This window comes from Lycium ferocissimum, chromosome 2 (genome assembly GCF_029784015.1).
Source record: "Lycium ferocissimum isolate CSIRO_LF1 chromosome 2, AGI_CSIRO_Lferr_CH_V1, whole genome shotgun sequence".
Lineage (NCBI taxonomy): Eukaryota > Viridiplantae > Streptophyta > Magnoliopsida > Solanales > Solanaceae > Lycium > Lycium ferocissimum.
The window spans coordinates 56,655,600-56,678,460 of record NC_081343.1 but is presented as its reverse complement, the minus strand read 5'-3'; the positions used below and the strand labels follow the sequence as shown (position 1 = coordinate 56,678,460).

The 22,861-nt window shown below is 31.2% G+C and overlaps 2 long non-coding RNA genes across 2 annotated transcripts; both read left to right on the top strand.

Moving 5' to 3' along the window:
• Nucleotides 1-11,040: 11,040 nt before the first annotated feature.
• LOC132048228 (uncharacterized) lies at nucleotides 11,041-12,420 on the top strand. The gene is made up of 2 exons (XR_009412931.1): nucleotides 11,041-11,791; nucleotides 12,150-12,420. It is a non-coding gene; the product is annotated as an uncharacterized LOC132048228 (long non-coding RNA).
• Nucleotides 12,421-19,391: 6,971 nt separating this feature from the next.
• On the top strand, nucleotides 19,392-21,763 carry LOC132048227 (uncharacterized). Its single transcript, XR_009412930.1, has 3 exons — nucleotides 19,392-20,192; nucleotides 20,274-20,350; nucleotides 20,866-21,763. It is a non-coding gene; the product is annotated as an uncharacterized LOC132048227 (long non-coding RNA).
• Nucleotides 21,764-22,861: the final 1,098 nt, after the last annotated feature.

Sequence of the window (22,861 nt, the reverse complement as noted above, 5' to 3'; positions counted from 1 at the left end):
CCAATTTCTTTCCTTGGAATAGAAAAACCTTAAGAGATTTCATGCAAGATAATGCAATCTAAGAGAATAGAATGGATTTTTTTATAATGAGAATGACAAAGAATGAGCTATCATGCTTTGAAGGGAAAGAAGATGAATTTGCTCATGACTTCCCCTTTCAAATACTAATCCAATTTATAGAGGTGAAGTTAGGCGTCCTTTGCAGGGGCGAATTTATGTGTAAAAAATGGGTCACGTGAACACATGATCACCCGACTAAACTCGGTATATTATGTGTATAATTCTTATAAATACATCTAATAGTAACTGAAGGAACACATGGTCAAACTAAATTGAATGGAGCACTGGTTAGGCGCCAGTCTCAAGTGCTCAAGGTTGAGGGATCGAATCCCTATTGGTCTTTTGTTGCACGTTCTGTTCCTTTTATTTCTTCATTTCCCTTCTTCTAATGCAAATAAAAATGTAGTGCTTGAGATTTGAACTTGGAACCTCAAGGTAAATTTTGAACCTCCTAAACCACCGAGCCAACTTCTAGTCTTGGGCTTATGGGATTCAAAATTTATATATGTGCATAAAAAATAAAAACATTACCATATATATAGTGAGTCTTTGTCGAGGGGGTTCGGGCGAATACCTTTCCGCCCTTGATGGTGAACCCCTCTTAAATTCCCGGATTCGCCTGCCCTTTGGTTGTTGGTTAGAGTTATACGCTATTAGTAATGCAAAAATTAATTATGTAAGGATTAGTAATACATGGGATTAGTTATAGAGGTGTTAATAATAATATATATATATATATATATATATATATATATATATATATATATATATATATATATATATATATATATATAAATTAGTTATGTGAGAATAGTAATGAAGGGATTAGTTTGTAATATAGAGATTTTATTGAATATTTAGTTTGTTTTAGTTATAGAATGCATAATTTATTTTAAAAAAATACAAGTTTGAATAGAGGTATTCTTGCCATTTTGTGTTTCAATCCAAGTATTACCAATAGATGTATTAGTTATTCCATTTTCTACCCTATATAAAATAAAACATAGCTTCCCTCTTTACTTGTACTCCTGTTAGTTATGAAAAGAAAAACATGAACCAAACATTTTATTAGCAATCTAATATCTTATGTGAAAAAAGATAAAAAATCAACTCTGTACTATTTAACTTAAATAGTACATTGTATAACTCCTCTTTATTTGCTCAACAGTTTGACTTTGACCCAAAGGACTTAATGTATTTGAATGTATTTCAACTCAATGTTAATTCATAAACCATTTGGAAATTTAATGGACCCAAATGAATTTAAAATAATTCATCGTTTCAACATGTTCAAACATTATTTCCCAACACTTGGAAGTTGGAAGAGACTGCAAAAAGGTCATGTTAGGCGTAACACTTTGCCACAAAGAATGAAAAGAGCAAAATACACAGAATTTGAATGCTACCAATTTCTTTTCTTTTCAATGCTAGGCATATCGTGCAAGAAGTTGCAAAGTGAAATACTATAACAAAATTTCTAACCAAAATGACAAAGAATGAGCTATTATGCTTTGAGGAAAAGATTAATTTGCTAATGATTACCCTAATGAGAATGAGCTATTATACTTTGAGGAAAAGATTAATTTGCTAATGATTACCCTTTCAAATTAAACTATATTATAGAGAAGAATTTGTTCATTTACACATCTACTTATTCTCATGGTGTACCTAGACTCAAAGTCAAACTCCTGTATAAATCCAGAGAATAATATGTTTATATAAATGCCGAATTCTCTCTCACCCCCCCCCCCCTCCATATCCGGGGCTATTCAGCTGGCAAGATTTGTTCTAATCATAAATATGGTTGGAAATTTCTCCAACTTGGACATTATAAAATTGTTTTTGCCCTAGATCGAGTATTCAACTGGGGAAGACCTGTACTATGAACAATCCATAAACATATGCTTCAATGAGGAATCTCCATTAATATTTGGGTTCTAGGAATATCTCCCAGGGGCTTAATAAAATTATAGATGGGCTTAGCCGCCATGGTTCTCACGAGGGAAGTGCACAGATCCCGGTTTTAGTGCCACTACTTAAGCTATGCCCCAAAATATATATAAAAAATAGTTGTTTACCTAATTTAAAATAACTTTAGATATGCGGTGTCTAATGTTTCACATGGCTGAAGGTATAATTCAGATACATATAGCTAAATTTCAGTTATTTTAGTTTTAGTTATGTGTGGTTAATGTTTGTAGGAAATAAACCAAGAGTGGGAAACCTAAGTTGTTTAGGATTTAGTTTATTAATTCATGTCTAGTTAGGATTTATTTATCAAATCCATGTTGGAATAGGTTTTTCTAGTCCTAGTCTATTTTGATTTCTAGTATTATAAATAGGGATGCTATGTCACATATTTTAATTGTAGTGAGATTCAAGAGTTTTGAGTTATTAAGTAAAGTCTCCTACCTTCTCTCTCTACTTTGATAAATTTCTTTTATATAGCCATTGTTGAGTCTTCCGCTTGTGCTTATATTATTCCTTTGAGTATTTTTATTTCCTTCAAATTGGTATCAGAGCCTGTGTGAGATCCGACCAAAGCCTCGTGTGAGATCCGACACATATAAAAGAATATGGATATTCCCTATTTACCAAATTGTCCCCATTTTTGTGTTTGATGGCAAAAATAATTTTGAGAGTTGGTATCAACAGATGAAGAATTTTTTCAATGTTGTTGGACTATGGTCCATTATTGATACAGGGTTCGTGGAAACCCCAAAAGGCACAACATTGACCGGTGAAGCAGCTAAAGATTTGGAGAAAAATAGACAATTGGATTATAAGGCACGTTTCTACCTTGACAGCAAGGTCGAATTGCATGTGTACAATAAATTTTTACATGCAAAGTCGGCAAAGGAGGCTCGAAAAATTTTGGTGAATTCACATCGAGGTTCCGCAGACGTAAGAAAAGTCAAATTGCAAGAGCTTAGAAGGCAGTACGAGTTGGCCCAAATGAAACCTACAGAGTCTGTCAAAGAATTCTTTACAAGAGGTATTAATATTGTCAACGATATGACGACTAATGGAGAAGCATTAGACCAAGTTAAAGTTGCTGAAAAGATATTGCGGTCCTAGAGTATAAAATTTCACACTAAGAAGACAGTTCTTGAGGCAACCAAAGATCTTAGCACTTTGACACTTGATGATTTAGAAGGTGAACTGGTGACATATGAGATGTCCACTCAATCAACAAACAACTGAAACAGTTGATGAGGCATTGCAAGCAAAGGTGAATCAACCTAAAGAAAAAGAAGAAACATCAAATCTGGCTGAAACAAATCAACGAGGTCACAATTTCAGAGGTAGAGGACGAGGTGGTAGAGGTGATTATCGAGGCCGTGGTAGAGGTAATTTTTCCTATCAACAAAGAAATGATAATAATTTCAGAGGGAACAACAGAGTAACCAAAATTTTCAAAGACGTGATAAATCAAATGTTCAGTGTTATAATTGTGGAAAATATGGACATTATCTACGTGATTGTTGGTACAATGAATTTGAAAATAGGGAAGAACATGCAAAGATGGCTGAAAATTATGGAGATAAACAAGAGACATTATTATTTTCTACCTCCGCGACTGAAGAAAATAAAGGTAATGAATGGTTTATTGATTAGTCGTAGCAATCGTATGTCCGGAAATAAGGAATTATTTGTTGATCTGGATGAATCATTTAAAGCTATAGTAAGACTTGGCAATAATGCAAAGGTGCCGGCTGTTGGAAGGGGAAAAATTACAATTACTTCAAAAAATGGATCTTCTCATTTTATATCTAAGGTATATTATGTTCCAAGTCTTCATCACAATTTATTGAGTTTGGGGCAAATAACAGAAAAAGGTTATGATTTGCGTTTTAAGTACGGAATGAGAACTATCAGTAATGATAAAATAGGACTAATTGCAAGAATAAAGATGAATAATAGTCGTTTATGGCCTCTTTATCTCAATCGTGGTGATTTACCTTGCTTTAGTTCTGTGAATTGTGATGATACTTGGGGCGTGGCATCTCTGCTTTGGGCATCTGAATTTTGGGAGTTTGAATTTTCTTGCAAGAAAGAATTTGGTTGATGGTTTGCCTTCTATTGATTTTCCTGACAGAAGGTGTGAGTCTTGTATTTTGGGAAAAAAGTATAGAGAACCTTTTCAAAAAGGCAAAGCTTGGAGGGCGAATGCACCGTTGGAGTTAATCCACTCAGACTTGTGCCGAAAGACTTGGGTATATTTTCTGAAAAATAAATCTGATGCATGTGAAGTTTTTAAGAGCTTCAAGGCTTATGTAGAGAAGCAAAGTGGATATTTTATTAAGACATTGAGAAGTGATAGGGGAACTGAGTTTCTTGTGTGTGATAATTATTTGAAGAAGTATGGTATTAAGCATCAATTGACAGCTAGATATACTCCTCAACAAAATGGTGTGGCTGAAAGGAAAAATAGAACAGTGATGGATATGGTGAGATCTATGATGCATTCCAAAAATATTCCTAAAGATTTTTGGGCAGAAGCTGTTTCCTGTGCAATTTATGTTCTAAATAGGTGTCCTACTCGATCTAATTTTGGAAAAACTCCACAAGAAGTTTGGACAGGTAAGAAACCAAGTATTTCTCATCTAAAAGTATTTGGTTGTCTTGCTTATGCTCATGTTCCTAATGTTTTGAGAAAGAAATTGGATGATAAGGCAGAAAAGTTTATTTTCATTGGCTACAGTCATGAGACAAAGGGTTACAAATTATTTAATCCAGATACAAGAAAAATAATTATTAGCGAGAGATGTTACCTTTGATGAGCGAGTGCAGGATTGGTCAAAGAAGGATCCTAAATCTTCCACATCTCAACCAATAATTCCGGTCATTGAGGAAGGAAGTTCTAGCGGACATCAAGAGGAACAACTAGCGCAACCTTTGCAAACGGAGACATCCAATCGCCGCAAAGACATCATCATTTACCAACCGTTTGCAAGACTATGTTGTGGGTAATGATAATGATTTATCCGACGAAGATATTGTGAATTTTGCTCTATTTGCGGTATTGTGATCCGTACTTTTGAGGAAAATGTGAAAGATGATTGTTGGATACATGCAATGAATGAAGAAATTCATGCTATTGAGAAAAATAACACATGGGAATTGACTACTTTACCACGCTTCAAAAGGCCAATTGGAGTCAAGTGGGTATGCAAGACCAAATACAAATCAACTGGAGAAGTTGATCGCTTTAAGGCAAGATTAGTTGTTAAAGGATACAAGCAGAAAGCAGGTATTGATTATTTTGAGGTATTTTCACCTATTGCAAGACTTGATACAATTCGTATGATTATTTCTCTTGCTGCAAATAATTGTTGGAAAATTTATCAAATGGATGTGAAATCTGCCTTCTTGAATGGTGTTCTTGAGGAAGAAGTATATGTTGAGCAGCCTGCGGGGTATGTCAAAAAGGGTCAAGAAAATAAAGTTTACAAGTTGAAGAAGGCGTTATATGGGTTGAAACAAGCTCCTAGAGCTTGGTATACTCGTATTGATTCTTATTTTATTGGACATGGTTTTCATAGATGTCCCTATAAGCATACACTATATATCAAATTCAATTCTGGTGGAGACATTCTCATCGTGTGTTTATACGTGGATGACTTAATATTTACTGGCAATAATCCCAAACTAATTTCTGAATTTAGGGAGGCCATGATTAGACAGTTTGAGATGACTGATTTGGGACTAATGTCTTATTTCCTCGGCATAGAAGATTCTCAATTGGAAGGTGGAATTTTTATCTCTCAGAAAAAATATGCTGGTGATATTTTGAAAAGATTTAATATGGACAAATCCAAGCCAATTCTGGCCCCTGTTGAAGAATAATTGAAGTTGACTAAAAATGGAACTGCTGATTTTGTTGATGCTACATATTTTAGAAAATTGGTTGGGAGTCTAAGGTACTTGACTTCTACAAGACCTGACATTACTTATGGAGTTGGATTAATTAAGCAGTTTATGGAGTCATCTCGTCAATCACACTTGCAAGCAGCTAAGAGAATTTTGAGATATATTCAAGGTACGTAATCTGATGGCATATTTTATTCAAAGACTAATGATAGTAGTCTCGTTGGATTTACAGACAGTGATTAGGTTGGTGATATGATGCAAATAAAAAGTACTTCTGGATATGCATTTTATTTGGGGTCTGGTGTATTTTCTTGGTCTTCAAAAAAGCAACAAGTAGTTGCTTTGTCAACAACGAGGCAAGTACATAGGCGGCAAGTAGTGCTACACAAGCATTATGGTTGAGAAGGATGCTTGGATTTCTTCAACACAAGCAAGATAGTCCTACAAAAATATTTTGTGATAGCAAGTCTGCGATTGAGTTAACAAAGAATCCAATTTTTCATGGTCGCAGCAAACACATTGACATTAAATATCACTTCATTCGTGATTTGGTTCAAGATAAGGAGATGATTATTGCAAGACTAAAGAACAAGTTGCTGATGTTTTCACAAAGCCACTAAAATTGGAGTTGTTCACAAAGTTGAAGATGATGCTAGGCATGGTCAAGTTTGAAGATCTTAGTTTAAGGGAGGCTATGTAGGAAATAAACCAAGAGTGGAAACCTAAGTTGTTTAGGATTTAGTTTATTAATTCATGTCTAGTTAGGATTTATTTATCAAATCCATATTGGAATAGGTTTTTCTAGTCCTAGTCTATTTTAGTTTCTAGTATTATAAATAGGGATGTTATGTCACATATTTTAATTGTAGTGAGATTCAAAGAGTTTTGAGTTATTAAGTAAAGCTCTCCTACCTTCTCTCTCTACTTTGATAAATTTCTTTTATATAACCATATGTTGAGTCTTTCTTCCGTGTGCTTATATTATTCCTTTGAGTATTTTTATTTCCATCAATGTTCAATCATTTTTCCCTTGATGACTGAAATCACGCTCATTTCACCTGAGGTTCATGCACATATCGGGGTTTAACTATTTTGTCCGAACTTCAAACTTTAGTGGAGCATATTTGGAATTGTTCTAAAGTGGTTGGACGTACAAAATGGTTTATAACAAACAGAGTATATTAGATAATGATGTAAGGTCGTTTTGATCTTGTAGCTGTTCAACGTTTAGATTCCACTCGAACTTTCACCTTGTTGGTGAGGGCTTCTCCCATGTTGTAATCCCTTCCTCTACCCCTATATAATAAATAAATAAACAATATTAGATAAGTGTCCAAATAAAATATCACATGAAATTTTTCTGTATCATGAGCTAAACCACTGATGTGATTGAGATTATTATTCTAGGAGTATATAATAGAGAGTTCGGGGTCAGCAACAGTTTATACGGGTCAATTTTACATTATTGATTTATTGTAATATAGTTCAGGAATCAAAGATGAGATTAATAATATTAAAATCACAATATTCGGAAAGATGATCGTTAATTAGCTTCCAAAGCGCACTAATTAAGGAATCAAGGATGAGATTTGTATATTATTAAGCGTTAAATAAATGGACTTTAAACTATATTACGAAAGGGGTATTTAATAACCTTATCGATTAACCATGGGCGGCTAAGGCAAGTGAAGCCTTTGCTTAGGCCCCTGAAATTATGAAGGATTAGCTTATTATATATAACATTATAATTTATGTATTATTCATAAAAGACTTCAAATTTTAATATTTTTTAAAATTTGGCATAGGTTATACAGTTGAGTAAACTAAGATAAATTTCTCTCATTAAATTAGATACTAGTATATTTACCTTCTCATCAATTCTAATTTTTCTTCGTCTATATATACTCCCCTTTTTTTATGTGTACTGATGATTTCACTCCACTATTTATGTTTAAAAAATTATTTGACTAATAATAATGGAGTTTCAGTCAAATTTTTTTTTTTTTTTTAGTTAAAAAAACCGATTAAGCTATGAATTTAAAAATCGTAGCTATTACCTAGTAATAGCCACAAAAATATGAATTCCGTAGCTATCTACAATTTCGCAAAATTTCTTAGCCACAAGAATCAAATTGACAAAGCTAATTCCTCATTTTTGCTATAATTGCTAACAATCGTGGCAATAATTACCTAAATAGCTACAACTTTATTGCTACGACAAACTTTTATAGCTGATCATAAGTTTTTGCTACGCAATAAAATTACTGTAGCAATAGTAACCTTTTAGCCACAATAAATTATTTGAAACAAAATATTGTAGCTAAATAAGGATTTTTGCTTCAAGTTATAAAACATTGTGGCAATAGTTACATGATATAGCCACAGATTTTTTGCTATAATAAAATATCGTAGCTAATATTAAATTTTTTGCCACGGGTTGAAACTTACTGTAGTGATAGTAATCTTTTAGCCACAATAAATTATTTGAAGCAAAATGTTGTAGCTAAATAAATATATTTGCTTCAAGTTATAAAAAAATTGTGGCAATAGTTAAATGATATAGCCACAAAATGTTAGCTATAATAAAATTCCGTAGCTAATTATTATTTTTTGCCACGAGTTGGAACTTCTTTGTAGTATAGTAACCTTTAGCAACAATAAACTATTTGAAACAAAAAATTGTAGCTAAATAAACATTTTTGCGTCAAATTGTAAAAGATTATGGCAATAGTTAAATGATATAGCCACAAACTTTTTGTTATAATAAAACTCCATAGCTAATTTTTAGTTTTGCCACGACTTAGAGATTTATGGTAGCAATAATAACCTTTTAGCCACAAAAATTTATTTAAAATAAAACATTTTAGCTAAATAAATAATTTTGCTTCAAGTACTAAAAAGCCATGGTAATGCGTGGCATAATAGCTATAATAGTCAGTTTCAGATTTTGATTTAATGTCTTCAATAATATTATCAGCTAAAGTAACATCAGTTTTGATAATAATAGTTAAAAAAATAAGTCTTACCTAATTAATATGTGAATAACTAAATGAATAGAATTTAAACAGCTATAATATTGTGTCAATTGCATTGTATATTGTATTTGTTTAATTTAGAAAATAAAAAGTGTTATAGTGTACAATCATATATTCTCTTTAGAATTTATTGATTATCAAAATAAAATTATATACTGAATCCAAAAACTAAAAATTTAATATGATTCGTATATCGCACAGGGTCTTGTCTCATTTCTGACTACATCTAACATTTTATAATAGTTAAATTATTAAGAATTATATTTTAAATTTTCAATAATATGTATAATTGATATAGAAGTGCATAACAATGCTAACTAGTATATCATAATTCGTATTAAACGAAGAATTACTTGTAATTTTAAATAAAATTTAAATTTAAATTTAATAATATTTATTACATTTTGAATATTAACTATATTAAATTTAAATAACTATGTTCTTGTATTTATTTATTGATCACTTTATATCCAATTTAAATAAATAAATGTTGTCAATTCAATGGTTTAATGCTATTTTAATAACTTGATAGTTATCAGGAATCTAATTAAGCACTTCAAATTAATATAATTGACATAGGAGCACATACAAACTAATAATATTATTTTTGACGAAAATAGTTTTAAAGAAAAATACACTTTAGTTATGAAATCTATCGCTAATATTTAAAATGAAATCTCGTTGTCAAGAATATTATTGTAATAATTTTTTATAGGCTATATTTTTCTATTTATGTAACACTTAAGAATAATGTTTTTCTTATATCTAGTTACACTAACAACTAAAAATTTAATATGGTTGATATCTAAGTCCATTAACAAAAGTGATTACAAAGATATAATACTTATTAAATAAGTATTATCTATAAGTTTCAACTATAATAAAAATAACAATTGATTTATATCCAATAATAATGTAAGTAACAAATTACATAGAATTTAAACAACTATATTAATAATGGAAAGTCCTTTACTAATTTAATCTAGAGAATTAAAAAAAGTGGTCTATTACTAATTTAATAGTTTATTAATTATCATAAAATTCATTGTCCATAAACTAACAATTGAGAACTTAACATGGTTGTATACAAGATCAGGTCTTGCCTCTCTTGTGACTATTGCATTATATTTGTAACATTTCAGTATTTCTGATACTATTCAACAAAATTAAGAATATGGTTGATATACATATAATTTTTTTTTATATTTAATAAAGTATTACTTGTAAGTATCAATATAACAAATATGTGTGTGCGTGCGCTACATTGATTATTAATTATATTAAATTTAAATAAGCATATACATTATTGATTTTATGATCTTATTGCAATATTAATAACTTAATGATTATCATAAATCTAATTGATCATTAAATATTAATAGTTTGATGTAATTAAAATAATAGAATATGAGATATGCCAGAACTAATAATATCATAATTCAATATAAAAAAAGTGTTACATGTGAGAAATACATACTAAATAAAAAAAATAAATTAAAAGTTTATTATGATTCGAATATAGTACCGGGATCTTGTCTCTTTCGTGACTATATTTGAACATTTTATAATACCTAAATTATCAAGAATTATATTTTAAAATTTCAATAAAATGTATGATTGATATAGGAGTGCATATAACACTAACTTAGCTAATAATAACGTGTATTAAGCGAAGAATTACTTGTAATCTTCAAATGCAATTTAACTAAATATCTAATACTAATTAAATTTGATATTTAACTATATTAGATTTAAATAATTATGTTCTTGTATTTGTTTATTGATCGCTAATATCAAGTTTAAATAGCATATACATTATTAACTTTATGATCTTCTTGCAATATTAATAATTAACAATTTCATAATTCAATAAAAAGTGTTACATGCGAGTTTTAACTATAGCTTAAATAAAATATATTATCAATATATTTAGTAGATTTAATTTTCATTGTTGAATATCTTAAGTATTTTTCAATACTTTTTTATATATTAGGCGACATGATACTTGAAAAATATATTTCAGTGTATTATTTTATTCATATAAATATTTAATTTGTGGCATTCTATTTAACATACTTATATATTTATGATTCTTTTTATAGGTAATAGTACTTAATTGTATTACTTACATTTATTTATATTACAATATTTGCATATAAAGAAGTAAAAAAAAAAAAAGTAGAAAGTTATATAGTAGAACAAAACTAGAAAAGAACGGAAATTGAGTAAAGTCAAAAAGTCCAAAACCTAGTCCTAGTTCTTTCTCTCCAGCCGCCACATCCCTCCACTTTTCCTTTGTCAATTCTCAACACAAATCTTTATTTCTCCGGATCAAAAAATTATAAGGGGTTCTTTGGTGTTATGCAATGGAGAAGGCTAATTGATTTTTTTTTTTAATTACGCAATGGAGGGGCAAAAGTATTGTATATATTTTAAGTGATGGTTCCTCTTGTATTATATCTACATCAACAAGATCTCCATAGCTGATATGTTATAGATTTTGAGCACTTTTTTCTCCTATTTAAATCACATTCTTTTTCTTGCGGCTCTCACTCTTTGTCACCATATTTTTTGGTTACTTTTTTTCATTCCTCTTTATTGTTTTTAATGTACACTTCAAATTTCATTTGTAACTTATGTTGGACTCAGTAAAAGCATTTTTATTCTTCTTCTTAATTAATAGAGAAGAGAAAAAAGTTTGAATCTTTATGTTCATTTGTTAGTTTGGTATATTAATAATATTTTATTCATTTTTGGTTGAAGCTTCTAATATGCGATTCAGGAGATGCTTTTGATGAAATTAATCTTGCTCATTTTTCAAGGTTGGTGGTTATTGATTTTCCTACTTAATATTTGCAGTTTATTGAGTCGAAAAATGAACTCTCTTGCTATTCTTAGGGATGTTGTTGCTCATGTTAATATTTTTATGTTTCACTGTTATTAATTGAGGTTTTGTTAGAAGAAACTCTTAGTGTAAAAGAATGAAATATATATGAAATAACTGGAGTTTTGATATCCCTTTTAAGATTGCTTTAGAGTTTTTTTTTATGAAAATATGTAAAGATTTTTTATGAGAATTTAATCGATATATAATTTCTCATAATATACGATAAACTGTTAGATATATTTATATAGTCATTCGTTATATTTCTGATGTTTTTACTTTATCAAAATTAACAGGCAAATTTATGGCATTACTAGAGCAGCAATGACAAACTGGGCAAATATTGATCAAATTAAGATGCAATTGGAGGTTGTGTGGGGGGAGAGAAATCAGAAGATCGTGGTGGTTCGAGTCTCAAGCAAGATAATGCTATTGTAATTGGTGTCATAGATGAATTATGTATTGTGAATGTTTGAAAATTTAGATATGTAACAATGTGTAACTTGAGACCTATTTTGTAATCCAAAACTTTTGATTCATATAGAAGAATTATTCTGATTAACAATGCTTTGTGGCATATTCTTCAATTTGTAGAGATGCAATTTTAGATTTCGTAGCTAACTGTATATATAATTGCCAAAAACAAGGTTACGCATTTCACTTCTCGTAGAAAATGAAAAAAACTTTTAGCTATAATTTTATATATTTGATGGCTAAAAGAATCGATTATTTATATATTTCATAGCTATAGATTTTTGAACTCGTAGCTAAATGTATTTTTGTTGCCACGAGACTGAACTATAAAAATAGCCACCAAATTTATATTTTTGTGGAAAATAAATTAAAATTTTTGCTACCAAAGAACACACTGTAGCTACAATATAAAGATTGCTACAAGTTTTATTTGTCGTGTCAAACGAATAAAATTATTTGCTATAAATATATTTTTCGTGGCAAGAACATTTTACCGTCACAGCTACAACACAAAAGAATTCGTAGCAATAAGTATTAGTCCCTAGCCACGGATCATGTAAAGTCTGTAGCTAACTTTTAGATACGCTACATATTGCTACGGATGCTACGGAAAGAAATATTGTAGCTAAAGTGTTTAGCCACGGAAATTTTCATATTTAGCTACAATGTATTTTGTAGCTATATATGCATTTTGTTGTAGTGGATTCACAATTAAAATAAATAGGCCTTTATTCAAAGAAGAAATAAAAATAAACATGCAGTTGAAACTCCACTAATATGGTTTTTAAAAAATTATTTGGCTAAAATAATGAAGGTCTAGCCCAAAGGTATTTTTTTTTAAAGATTTGTTCTGAAAAAGAAAAATACACAGGTGAAATAAATATCATTGTATCTAAAGAAAGGTAAAAAAGAAATACATGTATATATTAATAATACTAATTAAAAGAAATACATAATCGAAATAATAAACCATTGTATATGATTATGTGGTGATTCCAATTTAGAAGCTGATCTGTTTATATTTCTCATGCACTTAAAAGAGTGTTTCTACGCTATTTGTCACATCAATGTACAAGTGATAAGTGATACTTCCTCCATTCCTTTTTACTTGTCCCTTAATACTAACTTTTATTTTCTTTTTTACTTTCTTTTTTAACAATCAAGAGAGATTTATTATTATTATTTTGTCAATAAAAGTCTTGTCATTAAGTAACTACATGAAGTACTAGTAGTCAAACTTACATTTTTAGAGCATAATTAATAAAGATAATTGAGGAACAAACCCATTTAGTTGTTTGGGTCTCAATAATATTTCATGATCTTATGGAGTTCCGATGACTGATAAACATTGTAAAAGTGACAATCTATGTACAAGGAAGATGAACAAAGATGTTCAAGAACCAGATCCTTAACCGATCTCCAAAAGGAGCTGGTGAAGCAGGCAACATAGATGCAGGATTATTGAGAGAACCAGGTCTTTCAGACAAACTCTGGAGATTGTTTGGTTTATAAAGTAGGTTACATAATACAAAAAGAAAACTTTGAAGAACTAGGATTAAATAATAATCCGATTCTACAAAGACCAAGAGTTTAGGTCATGAAAACATTACTATAATTGAACACCTAAAATTAGCTTGGGATTAGGAGAAAAAGCAAGTGTACGCGTGAGTCAATTCAAATCAAACAAGGATTGATTTCTTGCAATTAATTGAACTAAGTCTTTGTGGGATTGAGAGAACTACAAGTGGCTATTTTCTACTCCTATATAAAGCATCACATTTGTGTTAATGGAAGACAAGAGACTCAACAAATAGAGAAAATAAGAGCAAAATCTTATCATTGAGTGTTCTTTAACTTGTGAGAATAAATTGCGACAAAGAATCTGTCTCTATCAAGTGTAATCTTTATAGTTGTTGTTGCAAAGTTTTGTTCTCAAAGTTCATTTGTAACATTTACATTTTTAGTGAATTGTATTAGCTTGTTATTGAGTTGTAAGGGACTTCATAGAGTGGGTAGAGTCTTTGAAGAAATTTGAGAAAGTACCAGCAATTAGGGAGAATTGTTGAGGATTGGGTAGGGAAATTTTGTTAAAGTCAGTTCCTTAGGTGTACAAGGTGTTATAACCTTAAAAATTGCTCATGTTATAGTGGATAGTTTGAAAACCCTATTGGAGATAGTCGTGGTTTTTGCCTCCTCTGGCAAGGAGTTTTCCACGTAAAGTTCTTGTGTTGTTTTTTATTCGTCACTTTACCTTTTTCATAGTTATTGAAATGAACATGGTTCTAATAGAATATAGGTCACATCGAAACAACAAAACCCTTAATGACTAATTTTTTAATGAGAGTGTCAAGTCAACAAGAAACAAGTAGAACGGAATAGACACTACTAAAACGAAAGTTCGTCAATAAAAAGGGTGTACCGACACAAAACCAACGAATAAGTATCTACCGAAAATTTTCATATCGGACATAAACCAACGGGCACTCTCGAAATTTTCTGATAGCGTCTGTCGGTTAGTTAAATTACAAAGAAATCGGTATTTTCTTATAACCAAGAAAAAAACCAACGGACTCCCTCGATTTTTCAAAAAGCAACTCACAAAAACATAAAATGTTGCAAATTAAGAATTGAACCCAAGTCTATACCATGGCATGGAACAACTCTAGCACTAGACTGATAGTTAATTCTTTGATGTAATACTTCCGCTTTTTTTATTTATACTCTTCAACTGTAGTTTTACACGGTAAAATCGACGGATGTCCGTTGATTATCTATAAAAAAAAATAGTTTCCGCACATGTTTGCACAAAAATAGCCGATTTACTTTCGTCTATTTTGCTTAAAATAAATTAAAAATCGGAGTCCGGAGCCAAAATGGCTTCTTTTTACAGCCATTACACCAAAATGACATGCCTTTTTTTTTTTAAACCCAAATGGGTATTTCGTGCAATGTTGCACGAAATGCAACAAATTTTGTTTTTTTTTTTTAATTTCGTTTTTTATATTAAAAACGAAATTAAAAAATAAAATAAAAATTTGTTGCATTTCGTGCAACATTAACTGTCTTCTTTAGCAATGCCATAAACGGTAAAGAAAGAACGAAATACAACTATCCTTGTGGTGAAAGCACGTTTCATTTCAAAGTTATGCCGGACCCGGCATAACTAAACATAACTAAAAGTTCGTTTCCCCTCCGGCACTTTTAGTTAAACACAACTAAAAGTCCGCCGGATCCGGCATAACTAAATATAACTAAAAGTCTGTCCCTCCAAAGATATTCGGCTTTTGCATTTCTAAGAAAGTATGCCTCGATCGAGCTTGCATTTTAATCTTCTTATGCGGATATTGTTCCAACTCACATGCTTAATCTCAGTTTACAAATTAACAACAATTAACATAAGTATGAATTCAGCTTGAGACAAGCAACCCAAGCGATATGTCCAACTTAACGGAATATAGAGTACTAGATTTTTTCGAATCTGAGCTATTAAATTTAAAGTAACCATAAAACTTTGCGTCCATGACAGTGAGTTTGTGGTAATTAAGTTATATCCCAAAGAAATTAACAAATCAATATTCCGCATTCGTGTGGATCCTCGTATATATACTTCAAAACCTAACAATAAATTGTTCGAATTAAGCGAATAGTAGTTAGTATCTCACGTTAATGACAATGGGTTCGTGCCTCCGTGGTGTTTAACAATTAACATACTGCTATACAATGCAACCCATAATTAGTTTGGAATGACAAATACATATATATGCTTCAAGGCAAAGTCTGCCCATAAGGCATAAGTATGCCCCCATCGGCATAAGTTTGATAATTCGTTAACAAATTTATGCCGATGGGGGCATACTTTTAATGGGCAAACTTGTATGCCGGACCCGGCATAAATTTGTGAAGGAATTACCAAAGTTATGCCGGACCCGGCATAACTAAACATAACTAAAAGTCTGCCCCCTCCGGCAGACTTTTAGTTAAACACAACTAAAAGTCTGCCGGATCCTAAGATAAAACTTTGCGTCCATGACAGTGAGTTTGTGGTAATTAAGTTATATCCCAAAGAGTTGGAGTGGTCAAAAACATTGAAGATTTGTCTATGTATTAGTGTCCTATGTAATTTTATGTTTTTTCTTGGTTCTGGTAGTAGTACTAATTAGGTTGAAGTGAAGTTGTACTTAGATGATTAACAATGGTTGTAGTACTAATTAGGTTGAAGTGAAGTTCTATTTAGATGATTCACAATGTAATCTAATTTTTGGTTAGCATATTGAATATGATTATGATGACTTTGTGAAGCAATACGTTATACCATCCGGTTAGTAATGGTTAGCCTATTCAACATGTTAACACTAACAAACATTCAATGGAAAATCTGAATGTAAAATAGCAACTACCATTTCAATGCAAATCTAGACAATAAGCATTGACCATTTGAATGCAAACACGAACCCACACACACTTAAAGGAAAATGGTTATTTTAAGTTTTTAACGTTAAAAACTTAAAATAACTTAAAATAACCATTTTCCTTTAATATTTTCCTTCCCCAAAAAAAAAAAAAACAAAATTTGTTGCATTTCGTGCAACATTGCACGAAATACCCATTTGGGTTTAAAAAAAAAAAGGCATGCCATTTTGGTGTAATGGCTGTAAAAAGAAGCCATTTTGGCTCCGGAGTCCGAAAAAACCGGCTGATGATAAAGAATTCATTGGCTTTCCGATAAGATCCTTTGTAATTATAATTTTTATCCGTCGATTTTTCACGTGTTTTTAAATAGTGGAAGGAAATAACAACTAATCAAGTCCAAAGGGTAATTAAGACAACACAAAATTAAGATATGCACTGATTAAAGTATGTAAGTTTAAGAGCATTTGTAGGTAGTCCGCCTTATTTTTCTTTCTTTTTCTTCATTTCTTCTTCATTCGAATCACAAAAATCAAGAATGAATACTAATAATTTTAGCTTCGAGCTCACTAGGCATAAAGAAATTTTATTTTGTATATTACACAGTTAAAGCAGGTTATACGAGATTTATTTTTGTTTCACGAATTTATGAACTCAAACTTTATATTTTTGAGTTCATGATTTACGAAATAAAAAGAAGTCGCACAAAATTTGTGTCAATTTTTTTAGGCACAGAGTAGAAACTTGAAACTTTCCTAGGCACATGCCTCGTTTGTATTTTAAGAACATCAGATTTTACTCTCTCCGCCCCAATTTATGTGTTACCTTTTATATTTTGAGATTCAAATAAGGTTTTTTTGTCCGCAATTTTATATATGCCTTATAAATATTTTGAATTGTTAATTAATGTAACTTATAGTACTTTTGTAGTTTTCAAATATATAGATTTTATTATACAAGATTTAAAATTCTCATGTTCAAATCCACTGTCAAAATTAAAAAATTTGATTTTCGAAATTCAACCATCAGGATTTCCTTGATCCATTCTCGCGTGCTCGTTATCCTGACTTTTCTCTCTGCAAGCACGTCTCCCTATAGCTTTGACTGGTAGAGGTTGGGAAGAAGGGAGGTGACTGGGCCCTATCACCAAATGAGCAAGTTAGCGATTTGTCAAAGCTTAGTGGCAGGTTTTGAAGCTAAAGACCCCCAGTTTTCAGACCACTCCATGCTAAGCATTACTTTCCTTTTGTCTGCTGATAGAGAGAGTAATATTAAGTACTCCCTTCCTTTGGTTAAGTATCTCCGTACGCGACTAATGCGCAAAAAGACACGTCAATGTTTATACTTAAACGGAAAGTCTCATTTGAGTATTTAAAAACTACACCTTGAATTTAATACGACAGTATTTACTAAAATGAAAACCTAGGTTTGACTATTAGTTCTCTTTTGGAAGTTAATAACCATTCTTCCACGAAATTCTAAATTAACAGATTTAATGGAATAAAATACTGATACTTATGCATATTCCTTACACGCAATATCTCATTGTTACAATAAAAAAAAGTCTATTAGGGTGAAGGATGCACTTGAAGGCCGCTCAAAAGAAGCTTGAAGGCCACTCAAAAGAAGTTTGATTTCAAATATTCTACTGCAGTTTCTTCTCCACAAGTTAACTGAAACTTGCATAGATTAGATATTATCTTAGATATGCCCAACTTTGAGTTAATTATGCAAACTATAAATAATGGAATACTGATATATTAAATATTTTGCACAAAATTTCAACAAATCTTAATAGATTCTTAATCCATTATTTCAAAGAGGTTGTGAATTTACTTCGTGAGTGAGAACTTAAAAAGTCAAACTTAATTTAAAATCCTGGATCTTCGTTTGAGGAGCATACAGTAAACCAGTAACACCAATTTTACTAGTATACAAAAATGTACTTGATATTTCTTTTCTTTATAAGCCCACCCTAAATATTGTGCCTAACGAATTAATGTTAGTTTGAAAATCGTTTCAGTCGTATATATGGTATGAATTTAGACTGAGACGACTTAAAAGAGTTGCATAAGCATTCATACCAGTGACTCAAATCTTCTTGGAATTGAAGCAATTTTTTTAATTAATATGCATTTGTGTTCATAAAAGCTCCCGAAACTATACATATGAAACACACTAAACTCTCTCCTGAAAACAATTTTTTCCTTATCATCTCATGTATTGTAATGACAATGAGCAAATACTTTTATCAATTCTATCTTTTTTTCAATAACCATGAAAAGCTTGTGATGGAGGAGTTAAGCATGATCCTTGACGCGTTTTTAACTCAAAACTAAAGAAACGTCGAAACAACAACTACCGAAATGCTCGGAAATTAGTGGAATATCAACCAAAAAAAAAAAAGAATAAAGACCTAATAGTTCTATAATTGTCATTTTACTGTTAAGTCCTACATTATTATTATTATTATTATTATTATTATTATCATCATCATCATCATCATCATCATCATCATCATCATCATCATCATCATCATCATCATCATCATCATCATCATCAAGCATTATTCGATATAAAAGAGACGTCGTTACAATCATATATATATATAAAAAGCGTGCCAAAGGCGCATTACGACGTGGCATCACAGAATCACAAGGTTCCTATTTATCTATTTTTACAGAATTTAGAGGAGAAAAAACTATTTTAAATGATTAAAAGTGTTCCAATAAAACAGATATTCTAATAGTCACATCTTCTCCTAAACACCGTAACTCCTACTACACCGATTAAAAGAGAAGTGGTTACAAACCCTGCCACTTATTACCATAACCTAAAAACAACGTTCCCCCACTCCTTTCTTGCACACCGATTCTTCAATTGTCTCAACTTTCTTTCATTCCCCTTCTTTTATTCTTCCTTTTCCAACCTTTTTCGATCTGTTGTTCCCTTTCTTCAATTTTGCTCAATTATATGGTAAATGGCCCTTACAATTTGTCACTTGTCAGAATGTGGAATAAATGACTTTGCATTCTGGATTTAATGGGAGTTTAAAGTCAAATTTCAAATTGACCCTTGTTATGTTTATAACTTCTGACAAATTCAACCAATTTTAGAAGGTACACGAAGATTTGGTTATAGTACATATTTTCGGTGACGTGGTATAGTTGACATCTTTTTCAATTATATATGCACCTTTTTTAAGAAAAGTCTTCAACTCATCTACTAATGTCTATATCTTTAATCATTGTCTTTTTCCTGTTTCGGGTTTCCGTTACGTTCGTTTTGATGTTTTTATTCTAACATGTCTTTGAATTACTCCTTCACTGTTGTTGTACTACCAACTTAATTATTCTGAATTTAAAGTTGTTGTACTAATTATTAGCCAAGAGATGAAAGCAAAGAGAAATCGAGGAGCTTGCTATCCGTCCATCAATATATTTTCAAAACTTACCGAGGTATAAAAGAACAAGTTGTCTGATCGCTTTCATGTTGCGCGTTTCTGTTATTCCGGTTCTGATGTTTTTATTTTAGTTTAGCCAGGAGATGAAAGCAAGAAAAAAAAAACGAGGAGCTTGCTATCCGTCCATGAAAATATTTTCACAACTTTAACGAGGTATAAAAGAACAAGTTGTCTGGTGACGTAATATCAATTGCAGTTTTATTTGCTCCATTATGATGTGTTTCTGCCTTCTTTAAGTGTTTGACGTTTACATAAAGCATAAACGCAACCTATACGGTGATCGGTTCTTATAGAGTTCAACTTAGATTTAAACTGCTCAATATAGTTCTCCGTATATATGTTAAGATCTTCATAATACAACTTATCTTCTATATGCAATAGAAAAAAAAGATCATGCACATTAAATACCTTCTTGATTATGTAAAAAATTATTTATTTTGGACTAAATATAAAAGCTAAAAATGCCCATATAATATTGTTCGGAGGAAGTATGTACTAATTTAAATTTCTATTTCTATTCTAAATACTTTAGGGAAGTGGTCGCCTATTTTAAGGGATTGTCTTAACCTCTAGCTTATTGCACGTTTTGGTTATTTAATTTTTTGACACGGCTATGCTATTCCACCATCTCAACCCCATAATGAACTGACTGTGTGCTTATTTGTTAGCTTGAGAATATTCCATGGGAAGTGACAGATGAAGAGGCTAGAAGACAATAATAAGTGTTGATGGCACTTCAAATGCTCACAGGTTTGGTCTTTCCGGTCTTATTACATTTTAGCTTATTCAAGCTCAAAATCCTTCAGTACTGTCATTCTTACATGCCCTTCAATGTAATGTTTGTACTCCTTCCATGTTGAAAAATCATTTATTTTGGATTAAAGGTAAAAGCTAAAAAACAATATAACATGGATCGGAGGTAGTATATACTAAATCACCACTAATGTTGCACCGGTTGAAATTCTGCCAAAAAAAAAACCTTCTTCAAATTAGGTGTTGAGCCTTTAACGTGACCATATTAGAAATCTGTTGGACGAAATGTTGGGTGCAGTGAGACAGTTGCCTTGATATCGGTTCCATCTTGAAGGACTTGGAGCCTGGTGCTTGACAGAAACATGATTTATGTTGAGAGAGAGATCAATTTTAATAGCCACTGGGGATTAAGGCTGGCATAGGCAAATGAAGCCTTTGTTTTAGTCCTCGAAAAAAAGATTATAATTACTAGAGAAATAGACTTTCAATGAAAATTTATTAACTAAGTTTAGGCCTCATTAGAAGAGCACTCTTGGAGTAACAGTAAAGTTGTCTTTGTATGACCTATAGGCCACGAGTTCGAGTCGTGGAAATAGACACTAATGCTTGAATTAGGGTTGCCTATCTACACCACACCCCTTCAGGTGCCACTCTTCCCCGCTAACGCGGAATGCTTTGTGCACCAAGTTGCCCTTTTCACCCTTTAGTTTAGGTCTTATTATGAGGTTCGACTTTAGGCCCTTAATACTATTGAGCCACCCTAGACAATCGGTTGTCGATCCATTGTAATAGGTCATGGTAGAAAAATAAAGAAATATTTAATTAGTACTTAACATTCATTTATAAAAATTATAAGCTATAACCGCGCAAAGCGCGGGTATATTTACTAGTTTGTTTATAAAGCTTAATTAGTTGTCTACATTCTGCTGCAGGCTTTAAACTGGAAATACACGACTCATAATAATGTGGGAAAAAGTCAAATATGACCTAGTTTTTTGCAAGTTGCCAGCTTGCATTATTAAAGTCTAGTCTATCTTTAAGTGGTCGTTTGGTGCATGGCCAAAATTATCCCGGGATTATAATCCCGGGACTAATTTATCCCATATCGAGATGGTATAAAATAGTCCCAGGATAAGTGGTATAAGAAGGTATATCCCAGCTTATACCATGGGAATACTTTGTTTGGTACAACACCTTCTACCAAACATGGTACAAAAAATTAGTGCTGGGATATCCTAGCTTATACCATGCACCAAACGACCCCTAAGAATTAGCATTCGGGCCGGCTTAGCAAAGTCAATGGTCTTATGTCAAAATATATTAATAGCCTGTTTGATCAAGCTTTCAAAATTTACTTATTTGTAATTATTTTAAGATAGTTGCAGATTGAATTTGATTAATCAATTTAAAAATACTTTTGTCAATATAGGAGCACCGATTTGTGTTTGGTAAAGGTTAAAAGCACTTATGGGAAGAGCTACTTTTTAACCTTCGGAAAAGCAGTTTCTGCTACTACCCAAGGACATTTTATTTTTCTCTAAAATCTTGATCAAAAACCTCAATTCTCTATAATAAGCACTTTTAAAAAAAATAAGTGATTTTCTACTTCGCCCGAAAACTTGGTCAAACAAGCTATAAGAGGCTTTTACACTTATTGCATAAAATATATATCCATACAATATATAATGAGAAGCAAAAGAAATCAAAATGGTTGATTATTAGATCATGATATTGGATTTGTCAAATATGTCATTATTGTATACTCTTTCATATATCTTGTCCTTTGACAATCAAACAAGACATCGGAGAAACGAGTTAAAATTACAAAGTGAAATCTTCATAAAGATAAAGAAAAAATTGTACAGAAAGGAGGAAAAAAATAATTTGAAGAGGGAGGTAAATATACTAATT